Consider the following 22,595-nt stretch of genomic DNA (forward strand, 5'->3'; position numbering starts at 1 on the left):
CAGGGAAGACCCCCTCAATTATACACCTGTATCATTGACAAGTGTAATAGTGAAAGTATTGGAAAAACTAATCAAAACTAAATGGGTAGAACACCTGGAGAGAAATGATATAATATCAGACAGACAGTATGGTTTTCGATCTGGAAGATCCTGTGTATCGAATTTACTCAGTTATATGATCGAGCCATAGAGATTTGACAGGAAAGAGATGGTTGGGTTGACTGCATCTATCTGGACCTAAACAAGGCTTTCGACAGAGTTCCACATAAGAGGTTGTTCTGGAAACTGGAAAATATTGGAGGGGTGACAGGTAAGCTTCTAACATGGATGAAAAATTTCCTAACTGATAGGAAAATTAAGGCAGTAATCAGAGGCAATGTATCGGAATGGAGAAATGTCACAAGTGGAGTACCACAGGGTTCAGTTCTTGCACCAGTGATGTTTATTGTCTACATAAATGATCTACCAGTTGGTATACAAAATTATATGAACATGTTTGCTGATGATGCTAAGGTAATAGGAAGGATAAGAAACTTAGATGATTGTCATGCCCTTCAAGATGACCTGGACAAAATAAGTATATGGAGCACCACTTGGCAAATGGAATTTAATGTTAATAAATGCCACGTTATGGAATGTGGAATAGGAGAACATAGGCCCCACACAACCTATATATTATGTGAGAAATCTTTGAAGCATTCTGATAAAGAAAGAATCTAGGGGTGATTCTAGATAGAAAACTATCACCTGAGGACCACATAAAGAATATTGTGCGAGGAGCCTATGCCACGCTTTCTAATTTCAGAATTGCTTTTAAATACATGGATGGCAATATACTAAAGAAATTGTTCACGACTTTTGTTAGGCCAAAGCTAGAATATGCAGCGGTTGTGTGGTGCCCATATCTTAAGAAGCACATCAACAAACTGGAAAAGGTGCAAAGACATGCTACTAAGTGGCTCCCAGAACTGAAGGGCAAGAGCTATGAGGAGAGGTTAGAGGCATTAAATATTCCAAAACTAGAAGACAGAAGAAAAAGAGGTGATAATACACTACGTACAAAATAGTAACAGGAATTGATAAAATCGATAGGGAAGATTTCCTGAGACCTGGAACTTTAAGAACAAGAGGTCATAGATTTAAACTAGCTAAACACAGATGCCGAAGAAATATAAGAAAATTCACTTTCGCAAACAGAGTGGTAGACGGTTAGAACAAGTTAGGTGAGAAGGTGGTGGAGGCCAAGACCGTCAGTAGTTTCAAAGCGTTATATGACAAAGAGTGTTGGGAAGACGGGACACCACGACCGTAGCTCTCATCCTGTAACTACACTTAGGTAATTACACACACACACACACACATACATACATATATATATATATATATATATATATATATATATATATATATATATATATATATGTATATATATATATATATATATATTAGGGGTACCACCTCTGGTGCAATTGCAGGGACTCACATCCTCGAAGAAAACAAAGAGCATTCAGAGAAGATCTTGTGGATTCTCACTGAGTCCATACAACTAATCTCACTGAATCCATTACAACTAATCCACATATATATATATATATATATATATATATATATATATATATATATATATATATATATATATATATATATATATGTCGTACCTAGTAGCCAGAACGCACTTCTGAGCCTACTATGCAAGGCGCGATTTGCCTAATAAGCCAAGTTTTCCTGAATTAATATATTTTCTCTATTTTTTTTCTTATGAAATGATAAAGCTACCCATTTCATTATGTATGAGGTCAATTTTTTTTATTGGAGTTAAAATTAACGTAGATATATGACCGAACCTAACCAACCCTACCTAACCTAACCTAACCTATCTTTATAGGTTAGGTTAGGTTAGGTAGCCGAAAAAGTTAGGTTAGGTTAGGTTAGGTAGGCTAGGTAGTCGAAAAACCATTAATTCATGAAAACTTGGCTTATTAGGCAAATCGGGCCTTGCATAGTAGGCTGAGAAGTGCGTTCTGGCTACTAGGTACGACATATATATATATATATATATATATATATATATATATATATATATATATATATATATATATATATATATATATATATAAATAATGATGTAACAAGGGTCTCTACCCCCCTCACTCTCTTCCCCTCTTCTCTCTCCCCAAACATCCTCCCCTCTCCCTAACATCACTCCTCTCCCCAAACTTCCCGCTCTCTTTCGTCTCCCAACTCTCAAAAAATTTAATTTGCGAAGCAGTGAATAACTTCATCCTAGATTTCAGAGGGTATGAAAAAAGCGAAGGGTCGCAATAGCTGCCAATATTTCTTAAAGGATGGGACTGGGGGTCAACCCCGACTGGCCTATGACACTCATAGACCCCCCCATGTATCATCTTGAAAAGTCGGTTCAGGCTATCACGCATCTGCCTTCTATTTTGCACATATGGACAGACATATATTCTATTTTCTACATTTTGGAATACCTTATAATCATAAGAGCGATGAAGGTAAGAATATTATAAAAAGGTATAAACATAGTGTATAGGCCTAACATGAGTGTATAAAGTATGCCAAATGTTTTCACACAGAATCAAAACAGAGTCATGTAGTCGTGTTGAAAATTGCATTCCATTCGTGTGAGAGAAAATTGCCAGAAGCGACTGTGTAGGAAAGATTACTTATCTTGGCGGAGAATCTGAATATGTCTGTGTTTAATGTGGTTTGGTGGGGGAGTTGTGGATCAAGAGGAGTACCTGCGACTAACAGGAAAACGGGGGTGTTGTGCAACTGGTGTTTAGAGAGGGTGTGTGTGTAGGGGTGGGGGAGTGGTGCTCTGGTGAGGAGGTAGGTGATGATAGATGGAGTCAGAGGGAGGCCATTCTGATCAACACCACCCCCAACACCAGCCAAAACACCACCCACAACACCACCCACACCACTACCCACACCACCACCCACAACACCACCCACAACACCACCCACAACATCACCAACAACACCACCCACACCACCAACAACACCACCCACAACACCACCCACACCACCACCCACAACACCACCCACACCACCACCCACAACACCACCAACAACACCACCCACAACACCCACAACACCACCAACAACACCACCCACAACACCCACAACACCACCCACAACACCCACAACACCACCAACAACACCACCCACAACACCACCCACAACACTACCCACAACACCACCTCATCAAAACTTTCAGGGCAGCGAGTCGAGGCACGCACACAAACGAATTAATTTTTATTTCTTAATTAAATATACTTTTCTTGCAGTAAAGAATTCCAGGTTTGTATTAATGTAATTAAAATTATGAGTAGACACAAGCCATAATGCAATGAGAGATTCTCCTTTTGAGGAAATAGGAATGAGGTTGATAGGGCGAAAGGCGAATAGGAGAATAAAATAGGGGAGAATTGTAGTATACTTAAAATGGGATATTTATATTACTCAAAATGGGAGAATTGTGGTACTCTAAATGGGAGAATTATTGTATTCTCAAAGTTGGAAAATTATACAATACTCATTATTGTATAATTTGAATTATTGAATTATTGTATTCTCAAAGTTGGAAAATTATACAATACTCAAAATGGGAAACGTATTGTATACTGAAAACTGAAGAACTATTGTACACTGAAAACGGAATAATGACACAATACACAAAAAATGGGAGAATTACACAAAAACACAAAAACACAAAAAGGAGGAAAGTATTATAGCATTGTAAAAGTGGGAGGAGACAAGATACGCAATAGCGCACTTCAATACGAGGGAGGGATGGGACGAGGGGAAGGAATGGTGCCCAACCAGCCCAAAGCGGTTGGGCACGAGGGAGGGACTGATTAATACATTAGACTTCGGTCAAGACTTGTGCTCGCTACCCATACGCACAAGATCAATAATGTTGATGGTTTTCGAAGCTGAATTAGTGTATTTATGACCTCTTCAGTGACGTATGCCCTTATAAAACCACAACGATGATTATACAGACGTTCCAAAACTTGTATACTTGTATATACGTAAATGTATACCATTTTTTCATATAGGGTGTACTTTGTATGTCTCTCTCTTACTGTGGAGGGCTTACGGTGAAGGCTGGACATATTACACAGTAGGCAAGTCACGTTCTTGTGTGATTGTGTTTGCTCCGTGGCGTTGTATGTGTGCTGGGGGACGTGTCAAGCTGATGTGTTTACGTGTCTGGTTTTAGTGTGTGTGTGTGTGTGTGTGTGTGTGTGGGTGTGTGTGTGTGTGGGTGTGTGTGTGTGTGTGTGTTTACTAGTTGTGTTTTGCGGGGGTTGAGCTTTGCTCTTTCGGCCCGCCTCTCAACTGTCAATCAACTGTTTACTAACTACTTTTTTTTTTTTCCACACCACACACACCCCAGGAAGCAGCCCGTGACAGCTGACTAACTCCCAGGTACCTATTTACTGCTAGGTAACAGGGGCACTTAGGGTGAAAGAAACTTTGCCCATTTGTTTTTGCCTCGTGCGGGAATCGAACCCGCGCCACAGAATTACGAGTCCTGCGCGCTATCCACCAGGCTACGAGGCCCCGTGTGTGTGTGTGTGTGTGTGTGTGTGTGTGTGTGTGTGTGTGTGTGTGGGTGTGTGTGTGTGTGTGTGTGTGTGTGTGTGTGTGTGTGTGTGTGTGTGTGGGTGTGTGTGGGTGTGTGTGTGTGTGTGTGTGTGTGTGTGTGTGTGTGTGTGTGTGTGTGTGTGTGTGTGTGTGTGTGGGGTGTGTGTGTGTGTGTGTGTGTGTGTGTGTGTGTGTGTGTGTGTGTGGGTGTGTGTGTGTGTGTGTGTGTGTGTGTGTGTGTGTGTGTGTGTGTGTGTACTAGCATATGGGTTCTCAACAATCGGTATTCACCTAGCAGTGCTTACAGAGATCGAGCTACGGCTCCCGGGCCCCGCGACACACCCGCCAGACCACTGTTGTAATTACGAGTTTATCATACTTATCTATATATCAGTTTTCATTCTTGAGAACCGGTATATAGACTTAACCTCCTCTGTCTCTCTTCCTGTTAGTTCTTCCTCTCCCCACTACCGCAGCTGCTGCACTCAAGTGCTTAGTGTGAGTGTGTGCCCTCCGTCTTCAAGTGTGTTCTAGTATTTCTCGTCCTCATTCTCGTCAGTTCAGGTGCCTAGAAAGAAGTGTTTCTATACAGAAGTGATTATATAATGATAAAGTAGGTTCTCTTCACTTTATATAATGATCGACCAGGTTCTTTTCACCTGATATAATGATAAACCAGGTTCTCTTCACCATATATAATGATAAACCAGGTTCTCTTCACTTTATATAATGATAAACCAGGTTCTCTTCACTTTATATAATGATAAACCAGGTTCTCTTCACCTTATATAATGATCGACCAGGTTCTTTTCACCTGATATAATGAAAAACCAGGTTCTCTTCACCTTATATAATGATAAACTAAGTTCTCTTCACTTTATATAATGATCGACCAGGTTCTCTTCACCATATATAATGATAAACCAGGTTCTCTTCACCTTATATAATGATAAACCAGGTTCTCTTCACCTTATATAATGATAAACCAGGTTCTCTTCACCTTATATAATGATAAATCAAGTTCTTTTCACCTTATATAATGATCAACCAAGTTCTCTTCACTTGATATAATGATCAACCAAGTTCTTTTCACCTTATATAATGATCGACCTGGTTCTCTTCACCTTATATAATGATCGACCTGGTTATCTTCACCTGATATAATGATAAACCAGGTTCTCTTCACCATATATAATGATAAACCAGGTTCTCTTCACCTTATATAATGATAAACTAGGTTCTCTTCACCTTATATAATGATAAACCAGGTTCTCTTCACCTTATATAATGATAAACTAGGTTCTCTTCACCTTATATAATGATAAACCAGGTTCTCTTCACATTATATAATGATAAACTAAGTTCTCTTCACTTTATATAATGATCGACCAGGTTCTCTTTGTCCATCAAGGCTGCCATCTGCACCTGGTACCTGCTGCCATTCCCTGCCTACCAAAGCACATACCACCTCGCCCGGTACCCCCCCCCCACAACACCTGCCAGTATACACCCCCCCACAACACCTGCCAGTATACACCCCCACAACACCTGCCAGTATACACCCCCCCCCAACACCTGCCAGTATACACCCCCCCAACACCTGCCAGTTTACACCCCCCCAACACCTGCCAGTATACACCCCCCCCACAACACCTGCCAGTATACACCCCCCAACACCTGCCAGTATACACCCCCAACACCTGCCAGTATACACCCCCACAACACCTGCCAGTATACACCCCCAACACCTGCCAGTATACACCCCCCACAACACCTGCCAGTATACACCCCCCCAACACCTGCCAGTATACACCCCCCCAACACCTGCCAGTATCCACCCCCCCAACACCTGCCAGTATACACCCCCCCAACACCTGCCAGTATACACCCCCCCAACACCTGCCAGTATACACCCCCCCCAACACCTGCCAGTATACACCCCCCAACACCTGCCAGTATACACCCCCCCCAACACCTGCCAGTATACACCCCCCACAACACCTGCCAGTATACACCCCCCCAACACCTGCCAGTATACACCCCCCCAACACCTGCCAGTATACACCCCCCACAACACCTGCCAGTATACACCCCCCCAACACCTGCCAGTATACACCCCCCCCAACGCCTGCCAGCATACACCCCCCACAACACCTGCCAGTATACACCCCCCCAACACCTGCCAGTATACACCCACACAACACCTGCCAGTATACACCCCCCACAACACCTGCCAGTATACACCCCCCAAAACACCTGCCAGTATACACCCCCCACAACACCTGCCAGTATACACCCCCCACAACACCTGCCAGTATACACCCCCCCAACACCTGCCAGTATACACCCCCCACAACACCTGCCAGTATACACCCCACACAACACCTGCCAGTATACACCCCCCCAACACCTGCCAGTATACACCCCCCCAACACCTGCCAGTATACACCCCCCACAACACCTGCCAGTATACACCCCACACAACACCTGTCAGTATACACCCCCCCAACACCTGCCAGTATGCACAAGCCTTCACACTCACACATATTTCTCGACTAAACAACTGCCATAATTAATTCATATTTTAATATTTTTACTCGTTCAGACTCTTTTGTGCAAAAATTCTGCATATATAATTAAGTCTATTTGAGTCAGTTTACAATTATGTTGATAATTTTTTTTTTGTAGTTCGTGTGTAAATGTTTGACTGTTCTTGTTAAATATTTATATTGCGTGTAGCTAAATTAATTAACATTATTATGGTCTGTAGGTTAGGTTAGGTTAGGTGGGTTGAGTTGCTTGTGTTTATATGTATCTGGTTTGGTTAGCAGTAAGTAGTTTGAACGTTGTGGCCAATCGAGAGAACGGGCAACTCCAAGACACCAGTCACCCCCCTACAACACCCCTCGTCAACACCACTCCACACACACTCCACAATACTCCTCCTCCACACACACACACACACACACACACACACACACACACACACACACACACACACACACACACACACACACACACACAGGTTCAGGGAGGGTAAATCTTGCCTTACAGGCTTGATAGAATTCTACGATCAGGTGACAAAGATTAAGCAAGAAAGAGAGGGCGGGGCGGACTGCATTTTCTTGGATTGTCGGAAAGCCTTTGACACAGTACCGCATAAGAGGCTGGTACATAAGCTGGAGAGACAGGCAGGTGTAGCTGGTAAGGTGCTCCAGTGGATAAGGGAGTACCTAAGCAATAGGAAGCAGAGAGTTACAGTGAGGGGTGAGACCTCCAATTGGCGTGGTCACCAGTGGAGTCCCACAGGGCTCTGTACTCGGTCCTATCTTGTTTCTGATATATGTAAATGATCTCCCGGAGGGTATCGATTCATTTCTCTCAATGTTTGCGGACGATACTAAAATTATGAGAAGGATTAAAACAGAAGAGGACTGTTTGAGGCTTCAAGAAGACCTAGATAAGCTAAAGGAATGGTCGAACAAATGGTTGTCAGAGTTTAACCCAACCAAATGTAATGTAATGAAGATAGGTGTAGGGAGCAGGAGGCCAGATACAAGGTATCATCTGGGAGAGGAAATTCTTCATTAGTCAGAGAAAGAAAAAGACTTGGGGGTTGATATCACGCCAGACCTGTCTCCTGCAGCACATATCAAGAGGATAACATCAGCGGCATATGCCAGGCTGGCCAACATACGAACGGCATTCAGAAACTTGTGTAAAGAATCATTCAGAACTTTGTATACCACATATGTCAGGCCAATCCTGGAGTATGCAGCACCAGCATGGAGTCCATATCTAGTCAAGGATAAGACTAAACTGGAAAAGGTTCAAAGGTTTGCCACCAGACTAGTACCCGAGCTGAGAGGTATGAGCTACGAGGAGAGACTACGGGAATTAAACCTCACTTCGCTGGAAGACAGAAGAGTTAGGGGGGACATGATCACCACATACAAGATTCTGAAGGGAATTGATAGGGTAGATAAAGACAGGCTATTTAACACAAGGGGCACACGCACTAGGGGACACAGGTGGAAACTGAGTGCCCAAGTGAGCCACAGAGATATTAGAAAGAACTTTTTTAGTGTCAGAGTGGTTGACAAATGGAATGCATTAGGCAGTGATGTGGTGGAGGCTGACTCCATACACAGTTTCAAGTGTAGATATGATAGAGCCCAATAGGCTCAGGAACCCGAACACCTGTTGATTGACGGTTGAGAGGCGGGACCAAAGAGCCAGAGCTCAACCCCCGCAAGCACAAATAGGTGAGTACAACTAGGTGAGTACACACACACACACACACACGCCATAAGACCACTCCTCCACACACACATACACACACACACACACACACACACACACACACACACACACACACACACACACACACACACACACACACACACATGCGCCAGTTCTCACCTTTCCCACCTGCTCAATCTTTCGCATAACGTAATTAATTAGTTTGTAGGGCAAAGGAAGACTGTGTGTATATATAGTTTAGACTTGTATAGAGGTCCCCCCTCTCCCCCAAGGTCAAACTACTGACCTTCGCCAGGATACAATTAGGTGAAAGGAAACGTGCCCATCAATTTCTGTCCCGCCTGGGAATCGAACCCTGGTCCCTTCGTCTGTTACTGGAAAACGAATCTCAGTTGTATTACAGGACCCATATATATATATAGTTCCCAACACCCTCCTCTCCTCTCCGGAGCTCTGAACCTTACTCACAATCCAGCAGATCCGACTCACCCCCACCATTATCTCCAGATGGAACCATTAATCTCAGGCAAATTCCAACAGTCACCCAATCCCATTAGATCTTCCCACTCGGCGGGTCTTGTAACTGGCGGGTAAGCGGGAAAACCTCAGCCTGTACCTCGCTCCAGATGACGGGAAAATGCGACAGAAGCTCCCACTCAAATCTAGACGTCAGCCTTTGCTCTGAATTTCACACCTGTCGAGTGGACAGACTTTTCCGGAGTGAAAATTGAGAGCGGCCATGTATGACCCCAGCGGTCAGAACAAGGCAAGGAGCCCATGTTCCGTTTTCTGGTGGCCTCATGGCTTGACGCTGAGGTCATGGTGACTCTAGCTGACTCATTTTCGGGGTGATATGAGTCAATAATTAAGTCTTACTGACTGATTTATGGACTCCCAGTTATCACAGTTAACCCGTCCTGATAAACAGTTGCTCGTTAATTTAGCCATCAAACCCCGAGTTTATGCAAGATGATCACTTTATATATATACTACTCACACACATATTCTTGACGACATTCGAACTTTTCTCGAAATATGCTTCGCTCACGACTTAAGTACCGGTTGTATAATGTACCTACACCTGTGTACCGGTTGTATAATGTACCTACACCTGTGTACCGGTTGTATAATGTACCTACACCTGTGTACCGGTTGTATAATGTACCTACACCTGTGTACCGGTTGTATAATGTACCTACACCTGTGTACCGGTTGTATATTGTACCTACACCTGTGTACCGGTTGTATATTGTACCTACACCTGTGTACTGGCTGTATATTGTACCTACACCTGTGTACTGGCTGTATATTGTACCTACACCTGTGTACTGGCTGTATAATGTACCTACACCTGTGTACTGGCTGTATATTGTACCTACACCTGTGTACTGGCTGTATATTGTACCTACACCTGTGTACTGGCTGTATAATGTACCTACACCTGTGTACCGGTTGTATATTGTACCTACACCTGTGTACCGGTTGTATATTGTACCTACACCTGTGTACCGGTTGTATATTGTACCTACACCTGTGTACCGGTTGTATATTGTACCTACACCTGTGTACTGGCTGTATATTGTACCTACACCTGTGTACTGGCTGTATATTGTACCTACACCTGTGTACCGGTTGTATATTGTACCTACACCTGTGTACCGGTTGTATATTGTACCTACACCTGTGTACTGGCTGTATATTGTACCTACACCTGTGTACCGGCTGTATATTGTACCTACACATGTGTACCGGTTGTATATTGTACCTACACCTGTGTACTGGCTGTATATTGTACCTACACCTGTGTACCGGTTGTATATTGTACCTACACCTGTGTACTGGCTGTATATTGTACCTACACCTGTGTACTGGCTGTATATTGTACCTACACCTGTGTACTGGCTGTATATTGTACCTACACCTGTGAACTGGCTGTATATTGTACCTACACCTGTGTACTGGCTGTATATTTATACCTACACCTGTGTACTGGCTGTATATTTATACCTACACCTGTGTACTGGCTGTATATTGTACCTACACCTGTGTACTGGCTGTATATTTATACCTACACCTGTGTACTGGCTGTATATTTATACCTACACCTGTGTATCGGCTGTATATTGTACCTACACCTGTGTACTGGCTGTATATTTATACCTACACCTGTGTACCGGCTGTATATTGTACCTACACCTGTGTACTGGCTGTATATTGTACCTACACCTGTGTACTGGCTGTATATTGTACCTACACCTGTGTACTGGCTGTATATTTATACCTACACCTGTGTACCGGCTGTATATTGTACCTACACCTGTGTACTGGCTGTATATTTATACCTACACCTGTGTACCGGCTGTATATTTATACCTACACCTGTGTATCGGCTGTATATTGTACCTACACCTGTGTACTGGCTGTATATTTATACCTACACCTGTGTACCGGCTGTATATTGTACCTACACCTGTGTACTGGCTGTATATTGTACCTACACCTGTGTACTGGCTGTATATTGTACCTACACCTGTGTACTGGCTGTATATTTATACCTACACCTGTGTACCGGCTGTATATTTATACCTACACCTGTGTACCGGCTGTATATTTATACCTACACCTGTGTACTGGCTGTATATTTATACCTACACCTGTGTACTGGCTGTATATTTATACCTACACCTGTGTATCGGCTGTATATTTATACCTACACCTGTGTACCGGCTGTATATTTATACCTACACCTGTGTACCGGCTGTATATTTATACCTACACCTGTGTATCGGCTGTATATTTATACCTACACCTGTGTACTGGCTGTATATTGTACCTACACCTGTGTACTGGCTGTATATTGTACCTACACCTGTGTACTGGCTGTATATTTATACCTACACCTGTGTACTGGCTGTATATTTATACCTACACCTGTGTACTGGCTGTATATTTATACCTACACCTGTGTACCGGCTGTTAATTACATTTGCGTGTTTGTAGAAAACAGTAAATTTGAATATTATCTAATAATCAAACGAAAATGTGATTTATATAATTGTTTAATCGTGTCCCAAGATTTGCATAAGCCGGCGGCATTTAGATACCAATAAAAAAAAACAAAAAAAGAAACTGTTCAGCTTTGATGCAAACCATTTACCATAAAATTAGCCTAATTGAAAAATAAATATACTCTCAACTATTTAAATAGACCAGTGGATATGGGATAATTTATGGTTGAAATTGTGCAACGTTTGCTAGGGACTGTGCTAGGGGTCGTCCATTTTCGGTCCTGTGAAAGATATAGATCCACGTGTCCTATTTTCCTATTTAATTGTATTTTTTTCCTTTCTTTAGGGAGAGCAGTGAAAGCTGTTTTGTGCTGTTAGCGGTTTGAACCATCACATAACTGAATGCATCATTCCGGCCTACAGGGAGCCGGTCGGCCGAGCGGACAGCACGCTGGACTTGTAATCCTGTGGTCCCGCGTTCGATCCCAGGTGCCGGCGAGGAACAATGGAGAGAGTTTCTTTCACCCTATGCCCCTGTTACCTAGCAGTAAAATAGGTACCTGGGTGTTAGTCAGCTGTCACGAGCTGCTTCCTGGGGGTGGAGGCCTGGTCAAGGACCGGGCCGCGGGGACACTAAAAAAGCCCCGAAATTATCTCAAGATAACCTCAAGATAAGAAGATCATCCTCTTTGAAAGGACGTTAAGAGTCCCTGAGCATCAATGCGCTGGGACAATCCACTGATTTGAGGAAAATGGGTCTTTATGAGGTAGTAACTGTATGGAGGAACTGTAGGGAGTAACTGTATGGAGGAACTGTAGGGAGTAACTGTATGAATCAATTGTATAGGGAGTAACTGTAAACAGAGACAAGTCAAACGTCTCTTTGAATACAAAGAAAACTAAATTAACTTCAGTATTACAAAGAGTGATACAACGCCTCCGGAAATTCATTGCTGGGGGAGACTTTATTCATTGTGGAATAAAATGGCCAACATTTTCAGGAAGGACTGAGACCACTACACCTGACATGACTTCAACTGACATGGGCACGTCAAGCATCATCTCATCTCCTCATCTCACACACGGAGGAAGAGCACACCTGGACAGGTGAGGTTATCTTGAGGTTATCTTGAGATGATTTCGGGGCCTTTTTTTTTTTTTAGTGTCCCCGCGGCCCGGTCCTCGACCAGGCCTCCACCCCCAGGAAGCAGCCCGTGACAGCTGACTAACACCCAGGTACCTATTTTACTGCTAGGTAACAGGGGCATAGGGTGAAAGAAACTGCCCATTGTTTCTCGCCGGCACCCGGGATCGAACCCGGGACCACAGGATCACAAGTCCAGCGTGCTGTCCGCTCGGCCGACCGGCTCCCTCCCGTGACCGTGTAGAAAAGACATGAAGGGAGCAGGTGTTCTCGTGAGTCCCATCCCACCAGCCCCATCCCACCAGCCCCATCCCACCAGCCCCATCCCACCAGTCCCATCCCACAAGCCCCAAGCTTCCATGAAGCAACTCGTGCCTTTAAAGGAATTAATCACGCCTTAGTCAGAGTAGCTGAGCTTAGATGGAACAGTGGTCGCAGTGGGAGGGGGAGAGTAATGGAACAGTGGTCACATGAGAGGCACAGTAATGTAACAGTGGTCACAGTGACATAATAATGGAACAAAGGCCACATTGTGAGCAACAGTAATGGAACAGTGATCATGTAGATAGGGGCCAGTAATGGAACAGTGATCATGCAGATAGGGGCCAGTAATGGAACAGTGATCATGCAGATAGGGGCCAGTAATGGAACAGTGATCATGCAGATAGGGGCCAGTAATGGAACAGTGATCATGCAGATAGGGGCCAGTAATGGAACAGTGATCATGCAGATAGGGGCCAGTAATGGAACAGTGATCATGCAGATAGGGGCCAGTAATGGAACAGTGATCATGCAGATAGGGGCCAGTAATGGAACAGTGATCATGCAGATAGGGGCCAGTAATGGAACAGTGATCATGCAGATAGGGGCCAGTAATGGAACAATGATCATGCAGATAGGGGCCAGTAATGGAACAGTGATCATGCAGATAGGGGCCAGTAATGGAACAGTAACCGCACAAGAAGGAATAACAATGGAAAAGGAAAACAATAAAATCAGTTGGAATAGGAGACCCAACAAGATATTGTGACAAAGGATGGGAGAGATAACAGGAAAGGGAACAGTCATACTGCCATACCAGGACAGGAGAGATAATGAGACGGAATATGGAAAAGGCGAAAATAAGGAATATGAATAAGACAGTGAAAACAACAAAGAATAGACAGGATAGAAAATGAATAGAATAACGGACAGGGATGGTAGACGGAGATTGAGCAGAACCTGATATATTTGACTGTATGAATGACAGGTTAGGAAAGTGACGAACAAGCAGATTCCTTAAGAACATAAATAAGAACAAGCAGATTCCTTAAGAACATAACTAAGAACAAGCAGATTCCTTAAGAACATAACTAAGAACAAGCAGATTCCTTAAGAACATAACTAAGAACAAGCAGATTCCTTAAGAACATAACTAAGAACAAGCAGATACCTTAAGAACATAACTAAGAACAAGCAGATTCCTTAAGAACATAACTAAGAACAAGCAGATTCCTTAAGAACATAACTAAGAACAAGCAGATTCCTTAAGAACATAACTAAGAACAAGCAGATTCCTTAAGAACATAACTAAGAACAAGCAGATTCCTTAAGAACATAACTAAGAACAAGCAGATTCCTTAAAAAAACACGAATAACAACATGAAGATTCTTTAAGAACATAAATAAGAATGAAACTACGGAAGGCCTCAAATTGGCACAAATGGATATAAAGCCCCTTTTTTATATCCACCCAAATTCATCCACATTTAATATATGTCTAACCAACGCTTGAAACAATCCATCGACTCCACGTCAACTACGTTACTTGGCAATTTGTTCCATAAATCAACAACCTCGTTTCCTGGGCAGTAACGAAGTACCAAGAATGCAAATATGATAACGCTAAATGAACTATAATCCCCCCCCCCCCGTTAGCGCTAGATGTGTAAATCCCGCTAACAAGCACGATATCAAGCTGAATATATCACGATAACATGTATACTATACCAAAGTTCATTAGCCCCTGGAGTATATGTTGTGGGGCCTCACCTGGTGTAAATATTTTGCTCACCTAAACTGCCTGAGAGTAATTAACTTCCTTTCCAGGTATATGATCAGCTGGAACAGGGATTGGGAGGGATGGGGGATGGAGGTGTGAAGTAGAGATGGGGGGGGGGGAGGAGGAGGTAGGAAAGGATGGGGGAGAAAGGGAGGTAGAAAGGGATGGGGAAAGAGGGAGAATGGAATGCAATGAAGGTAAGGACTGGTAGAAGGGAGGAAATAATGAAAGGGAGGAAGAGAGGTATGGGAAGAGAAGAGGAAGGGGTAGGGAAAAGGGGTGGGAAGGAGGGAGGGAGTGAAGATCAAAAGAGAGACGGAAGAACAGTGCTTCACACACATATATCTCCACTTCGTCTCAGTGACTGTCGCAGCAAGTGTGATCAAGACCATCTTCCCCACCTACACCCACACTACTGAAATACAAGTTCCACAAAACACTGCCAAAACGGCTCCACCCCCCCCCCCCCTCCCACCTGCTCCCACATACCGCATTCTCCCGGGCCAAGAACCTCCTTTTCCCACGGTCACAGCACCTTCAGTATAGTTGTTTTCCCAGTATCTTTCCTATACAATACTGGACCGAGGTTTGTCGTGTGGGATAGCACTGTGTTGACAGGTGCTCCATGAACCACCAGACTACAAGTTGCTACTCGAGCCTCGAAGCACCCGGGAGCCGCAGTCCCATTCATGTGCAAAATTGAAACCGCACATTTCGGAGGATTTTTTCTTCTGTTTTTGTTGTTGTATATTTTTAAAATGTTTCGAATAGTCGTAATTTCTTGTATTTATTTCTACTGATTGTTTATTATATATATATATATATATATATATATATATATATATATATATATATATATATATATATATATATATATATATATATATATATATATATATATGTCGTACCTAGTAGCCAGAACGCACTTCTCAGCCTACTATGCAAGGCCCGATTTGCCTAATATGCCAAGTTTTCATGAAATAATTGTTTTTCGACTACCTAACCTACCTAACCTAACCTAACCTAACTTTTTCGGCTACCTAACCTAACCTATAAAGATAGGTTAGGTTAGGTTAGGTAGGGTAGGTTAGGTTCGGTCATATATCTACGTTAATTTTAACTCCAATAAAAAATAATTGACCTCATACATAATGAAATGGGTAGCTTTATCATTTCATAAGAAAAAAATTAGAGAAAATATATTAATTCAGGAAAACTTGGCTTATTAGGCAAATCGGGCCTTGCATAGTAGGCCGAGAAGTGCGTTCTGGCTACTAGGTACGACATATATATATATATATATATATATATATATATATATATATATATATATATATATATATATATATATTAGGTCTAAGATAGCGTTTATTAGGCCTATGATTGCTGGAACAGGTTAGATAAGGTCTGTATGTTGTGGTTAGGAGTTGTAAGAATATAAGGTGAGGGAGCTTTAAGAACAGGGGCGAGGGGATTTTAAGAACATGAGGTGAGGGAGCTTTAAGAACAGGGGCGAGGGGATTTTAAGAACATGAGGTGAGGGAGTTTGAAGAACATAAGAGTGAGGTCACTTTCATCTCTATTTTCTACTTAAAATAAAAATATAAGAGCACATGAGAACATATTGAAAAATTAAAGACTCTTCTATCCAAGAAAATTTTCCTTTTTAAGTCCTTCTCTCCCTCCCTATTCCGTCTTCCTTTCCTCCCTCCCTATACCATCTTCCCTCACTCTCTCCGCTTCTCCCTACCTCAGCTATCCTTACCTACCTTCCCCACTTCCAGTATTTATCAGAGTATTCATTACTCTCACTACTAATTCTCTTTCACTTCTCGACAGGAACGATCCGATCCATTCAACTGGATTATTAATATTAAATCTAAAGTCTGTGTGAAGAATCCGGTATTAACGAGGCCTGTGAGAAGCATTTTGAAACGCTATGAATAAATCAATTTTTGTTGACTAATTGGGCCAGTTTTTGGTCATGGAAGAATACCTCCGTCTAATTGACTGGCGGCAGTAACAAAATTGGCAAAAACTTGAATCAAGTTGTGCTAGATATGGAAAGTAATGAAAAGACTAACCCGAAATATGTGTGTTTGTGTGTGTGTGTTTGTGCAGATGTGTGTGTGTGTGTGTGTGTGTGTGTGTGTGTGTGTGTGTGTGTGTGTGTGTGTGTGTGTGTGTGTGTGTGTGTGTGTGTTTGTGTGTGTGTGTGTGTGTGTGTGTGTTGATGTGTGTGTGTGTGTGTTGATATGTGTGTGTGTGTGTGTGTGTGTGTGTGTGTGTGTGTGTGTGTGTGTGTGTGTGTGTGTGTGTGTGTGTGTATGTGTGTGTGTGTGTGTGTGTGTGTGGGAGTGTGTTGGCGAGTGTGTGGATTCTAAGGAGGGGCCTAGTTCATGTGTTTGGAGTAGTGAAAGGTTGTCTATCTATTTACATGTTTACGTGTAATTTGTCTATGCAGATTGGGCATAATAGATCGCAAAACATGCAGTGTATATGTATGAAAAGCTAAACTATCAGCCCGTTCTCCTAAGGTTTCCCAAACGTCAAGAAAACGGTCTATTTAAAGTGTCCTCTTCTAACCTACCAGAGGACGCTAAACAGAAAACGGAACAGTACGTCACGTTCGCCAGCCGCTTCCATTTTCTAGTACGACAATTTTTGGCCTTATTGGACTCATTCGAGCGAAATGCAACGTTCCTTGCAAGAGGACAAGTTGCAACTATAATGCAATTCACAACAGCTTCAGATCGTTTTGTAAACACCTGTGAAGAGAACACGTGAGGCCTCTGTGTCACACGCGTTCGGGTGTTCAAGTGTGCTCACACACTGAACGCAGTGTATGAACAGTGTGTTCAGTGTGTTCACACTGTTCACACTGTGTCTATCTGAAAAATTCTGAGGCTGCCAGTTTGAGCCTATATTATTGCATCAATATTTATTGCAAATTAACCCATCTTGCAAAGATCAACAATTTTGGTTTGATTTCTTTGAAAATAAATCAGTAAACTGGCGTGAGATTTATGCTTTACAGACGTTTATATGTCGTCCATTAACTGGGGATATTTGGTCGTAAAGACCAGTGTGTGTGTGTGTGTGTGTGTTTGTCTGTGTCTGTCAGTTGAGTCTGTGTGCACTCCTCCCCCCCACCCCCTCTCACTCGGCCGGGGGGAGGGGGGGGGAGGGGAGGGGGAGGAGAATGTGGGTCTTTCCTCCAGAGCGAAGTAGCGATACACTTGTCTGAGGGCTTATAATGGCATGGGAGGTGACCCTCGTTCTCCATCTGTTCTCTCCCAACATTCTTTCATTTTTGTCCTGCCTCTTTTCTTTGTAAATTTCTTTGAATTTCTTCTTTATTTCCACATTTATTCAATCCCTTATTTGTCTCACTAATCTTCCTTCCCTCTCGCATTTTCGCTTTTTTTTTTTTAAGTTATCTGTACTGTCCTTCTTTTGCATGACCTTCCTTTCTTTTCCTCTTTCGACCTTTGTGTATTCTCATTCATTCTTTGCATGTATTTCTCTCTTTTACCTCTCTGTCTCTCTCTCTCTCTCTCTTTCTCTCGTCTATCTTTTCTGGCTTCTTCCTTATTCTTCACTGTCATACTTTGCCCCTCGTTTCTCGTCCGGCTCCAGCTGGCTTTACGTCCTAGCCGGCTGAGGTGATATATATATATATCACTAAGCTTATGTCACAGTTGGGAGCTTGAGCAGCCATCATCTCTCTCATAAAGCACAGACATAAACATAATTCAACGTGAGTGCTTCCCGCACTACACACTTTTTCCTCTCCCCTATTTTACACACACTTTATCCTCGGGTGTAAGTGTATGTGTAGCTCATGTGTTGCTCTCATTTATCACCCCCACTAACTTGACAGTGAAGGGCGGCCTAGATACGCATTGATCATTCTAACAAGGCACCTTTCTCATGCTCTATTGTTTTTACGCCCTCTTCCTCTCTTTCATTCTCTCTCTCTCTCTCTCTCTCTCTCTCTCTCTCTCTCTCTCTCTCTCTCTCTCTCTCTCTCTCTCTCTCTCTGTTCCTCTCTCTCTAATATCTTTATTGAATATGAGACTCACTTTCTCACTCCACGTGGTCATTCCCCATCTTAAGGGTCCAATCCTCACTCTTTGATAGGAAACGTTAAGGTCAAAACTATTCTCACCAAGGTATATTGACCGTAAACGACACTACGATGGAACAAAATTCTTGCCCTGAATTGTCTGGTGCCCCACGCCAAGGTTCATCAAGAACTTACACAACCACTTGCGAAACCTCTACATCTTTCCTCAGTCAAGGAGGCTTTGTTTATTTTTCTTAAGCAGTCAAACTACTTTACGTCCCAAGGTTATTATTGTTATAAATAACCAGGCAGAGCTTGGGAGTCCATAAACTATTTAGTAAATGTAAGCAAAGCTGGCTGTTGGAGTAGAGATATACAGGTTTCGTTGAACCTGTATCCTGGTCAAGATTTTCCTGCTGATCACAGCTAGACTCGGCCGGATAGGGGTTAATGCAGTTTGGAGAAGCTCGGCTCAGCATGTACAATATTTTGTTTTCAATTTGAACCTGCACGTCCAGGATTATCTGTGCTTAAAGCCACTTTATGTGACTTTATCCACCTGGCTTTAGGGAACCAGGTAGTCCAGAGTCGCTCCAGAGAAACAGGGTTATCTTGAGGTTATCTTGAGATGATTTCGGGGCTTTTTAGTATCCCCGCGGCCCGGTCCTCGACCAGGCCTCCACCCCCAGGAAGCAGCCCGTGACAGCTGACTAACTCCCAGGTACCTATTTACTGCTAGGTAACAGGGGCATTCAGGGTGAAAGAAACTTTGCCCATTTGTTTCTGCCTCGTGCGGGAATCGAACCCGCGCCACAGAATTACGAGTCCTGCGCGCTATCCACCAGGCTACGAGGGTGTTCAAAGTTACTTTAGAGAACCAGACTGTTGAGGGTTCCATCATGATCTAACATCACAGAACCGGAAACCATTTAGAACCATCTGAACCAGGTTGACTCAAACTTGTCTACCTTAACCCCACTTGACCTGACCTTGTGCCACGTGCTCTTAACTAGCGCAGTTTTGATCCAGTTTTGCCCAGCTTTACCTAGCAACGTAGTAAAGTTTTCTTTGGTGCAGCTAAGCTCGGCTTTACTGAACGTGGGTCTCTTTTGTGATACAACTCGAATGTCTTTTTGTATTCTGTTCCTTTTGACCATCTGTTGGTGTGGCCTGTGTACTCACCTAGTTGTGCTTGCGGGGGTTAAGCTTCGGCTCTTTGGTCCCGCTTCTGTCAATCAACTGATGTACAGGCTCCTGAGCCTATTAAGCTCTATCATATCTACATTTGAAACTGTGTATGGAGTCTGTCTCTACCACATCACTGCCTAATGCATTCCATTTGTTAACTACGCTGACACTGAAAAGCTTCTTTCTAATGTCTCTGTGGCTCATTTGGGTACTCAATTGCCACCTGTGTTCCTTAGTGCATGTGCTCCATATGTTAAATAAACTGTCTTTATCTACCCAATAAATTCATCTGAGAATCTTGTATGTGGTGATTATAGCTCTCATAACTATTCCGTTTTTCAACGACATGAGGCTTAGTTCCCGTAGTCTCTCCTGTTAGATTATGCCCCTTAGCTCGGGTACTAGTCAGGTGGCATACCTCTGAACCTTCTCCAATTTAGTCTTGGGCTTGACGAGATAAGGACTCCATGCTGGAGCTGCATACTCCAGAATTGGTCTGACATATGTGTGTGCCTAATGCCATATATCTTTGCCATTTATGGAATAATAATTTAACGTATTTTGATACACCAACTCATGCTTCTTCTGTATTTCCTTTGGTATATATATTAGATATCATGTATTTCTCTTGATAAAATTCTTTGAAGGTCGAGTGGTATGTCATATTAAGTGTTATGCGTCAAAATAAATGTCCATCGTTTATATAAGCAGTATATGCCTTCTATGCCCTCTTGTATGAACAAAAGTATGCCTTCATTTACTTTATTGTGTGCTATTTCTATACTCGAAAATACGCCAGTTTGTATGCTTTGCAGTTCGCCATCACGAATACACCTGTTGTATGGGCTAAATATGCCCTTTATGTTCTATTATATGCCTCTTTTCATGCCGTATCTATATAATTTTGTCTCCTAGTATGCCACTAATTTTGTATGCCGGATTTATGTTTATACTGTTATTGTATATGCTCCCTTGTTTGGTAATATGGAATGTCCCCATTGTATGCCTTCTCTATGTGTAGTATATGCTCTGTTGCATGCCTGTTGTATGCCTCTTATATACAACTGGATAATTCTTTTATGACTTGCGTGTCATATTTCTGTTCCAACCCTATGGTCCCTGGAATACGATCCCCTGCCGCGAAGAATCGTTTTTTCATCCAAGTACACATTTTACTGTTGAGTTAAACAGAGGCTACAGTTAAGGAATTGAGCCCAGTAAATCCTCCCCGGCCAGGATACGAACCCATGACATAGCGCTCGCGGAACGCCAGGCGAGTGTCTTACCACTACACCACGGAGACTGTAAGGCATGGGGAGGGATGGGTTTCTCTTTGCCCAAGTATACCTCCTATATGGCTCAGTATGCTTCATGTATATACCTCATATGCCTCCATCTATGCCCCAGTATTCCTTCTTGTATGTTCCCTTAAAGCAGAGGCCGGATCCGGGGCAGAGTGCCAGATAAAAGAGACAGACGAGGGCAGAGTGCCACCCCTGCAATGGGTGCCTAATGGTGACGAATAGCAGTGATGCAGGTCCGTTAACCCCACCCCCCGTCCCGTGTAACAACAGTGACAATAACAGTGTCAGCAGTGACTTAGGTCTTTGGCTCACTCACGTGCTTCACCAGTGACAAGAGCAGTGACTCAGGTCTGGCACACTCATGTGTACACAGCAGTGACAACATCAGTGACAACAGCAGTGACTCATCTCACTCCTGTAGTGCATCAGTAGAAACAGAAGTGGAAACAAAACAGATTAGACAAAAAAGAGAGCGTGTGAGAGATGAAGATAGATAGAGCGGGTAAGTGTTGTATATGAAGAGTGTGTTGGGTCGTTCGGAAGACAGGGGAAAGAGGGAGGAACGGGAGGGAGGGAGAGTGAGAGAAGAGAGGGAGAGATGGAGAGAGAAATCCCCTCACAACAACAATAAGCCTCCCTCTCTAAGGTACTATCGTTGTACATCAAGATACTACAAGCTAGTGAACTTTGCTCTGTGATTCCCCAGCCGTGCTCTCATATTATTGCTGTGTCTCTTTAAGAACGTACCCACCCAATCAATACCCCCTTTCTAGACCGTGGTGCCCCAGGGTATCTCTGTGGCTGTGTGTGTGTGTGTAATTGGCACCTGACAACTTCCCCTCCCCCCCCCCACAACCACACAGCGTCTCTGTTTCTCATTCAGTTGTGAAATTTCCTATTAGGTTTTAACTTGCGTTTTATCTCAGTTATAATATGTTTCTCAATTGTTTTTTAT

At 43.0% G+C, this 22,595-nt stretch overlaps 1 protein-coding gene and 1 long non-coding RNA gene across 3 annotated transcripts in view; one reads left to right on the forward strand and one right to left on the reverse strand.

Moving 5' to 3' along the window:
• Window positions 1–22,595, forward strand: part of LOC138373584 (uncharacterized) — a 432,068-nt gene that overhangs the window by 165,687 nt on the left and 243,786 nt on the right. The gene's annotated exons all lie outside the window — the stretch shown is intronic.
• Window positions 1–22,595, reverse strand: part of LOC123752258 (putative neural-cadherin 2) — a 302,071-nt gene that overhangs the window by 143,598 nt on the left and 135,878 nt on the right. The window lies entirely within an intron of this gene.

The sequence above is a fragment of the Procambarus clarkii genome, chromosome 42 (assembly GCF_040958095.1).
Source record: "Procambarus clarkii isolate CNS0578487 chromosome 42, FALCON_Pclarkii_2.0, whole genome shotgun sequence".
In the NCBI taxonomy this organism is placed as follows: Eukaryota; Metazoa; Arthropoda; class Malacostraca; order Decapoda; family Cambaridae; genus Procambarus; species Procambarus clarkii.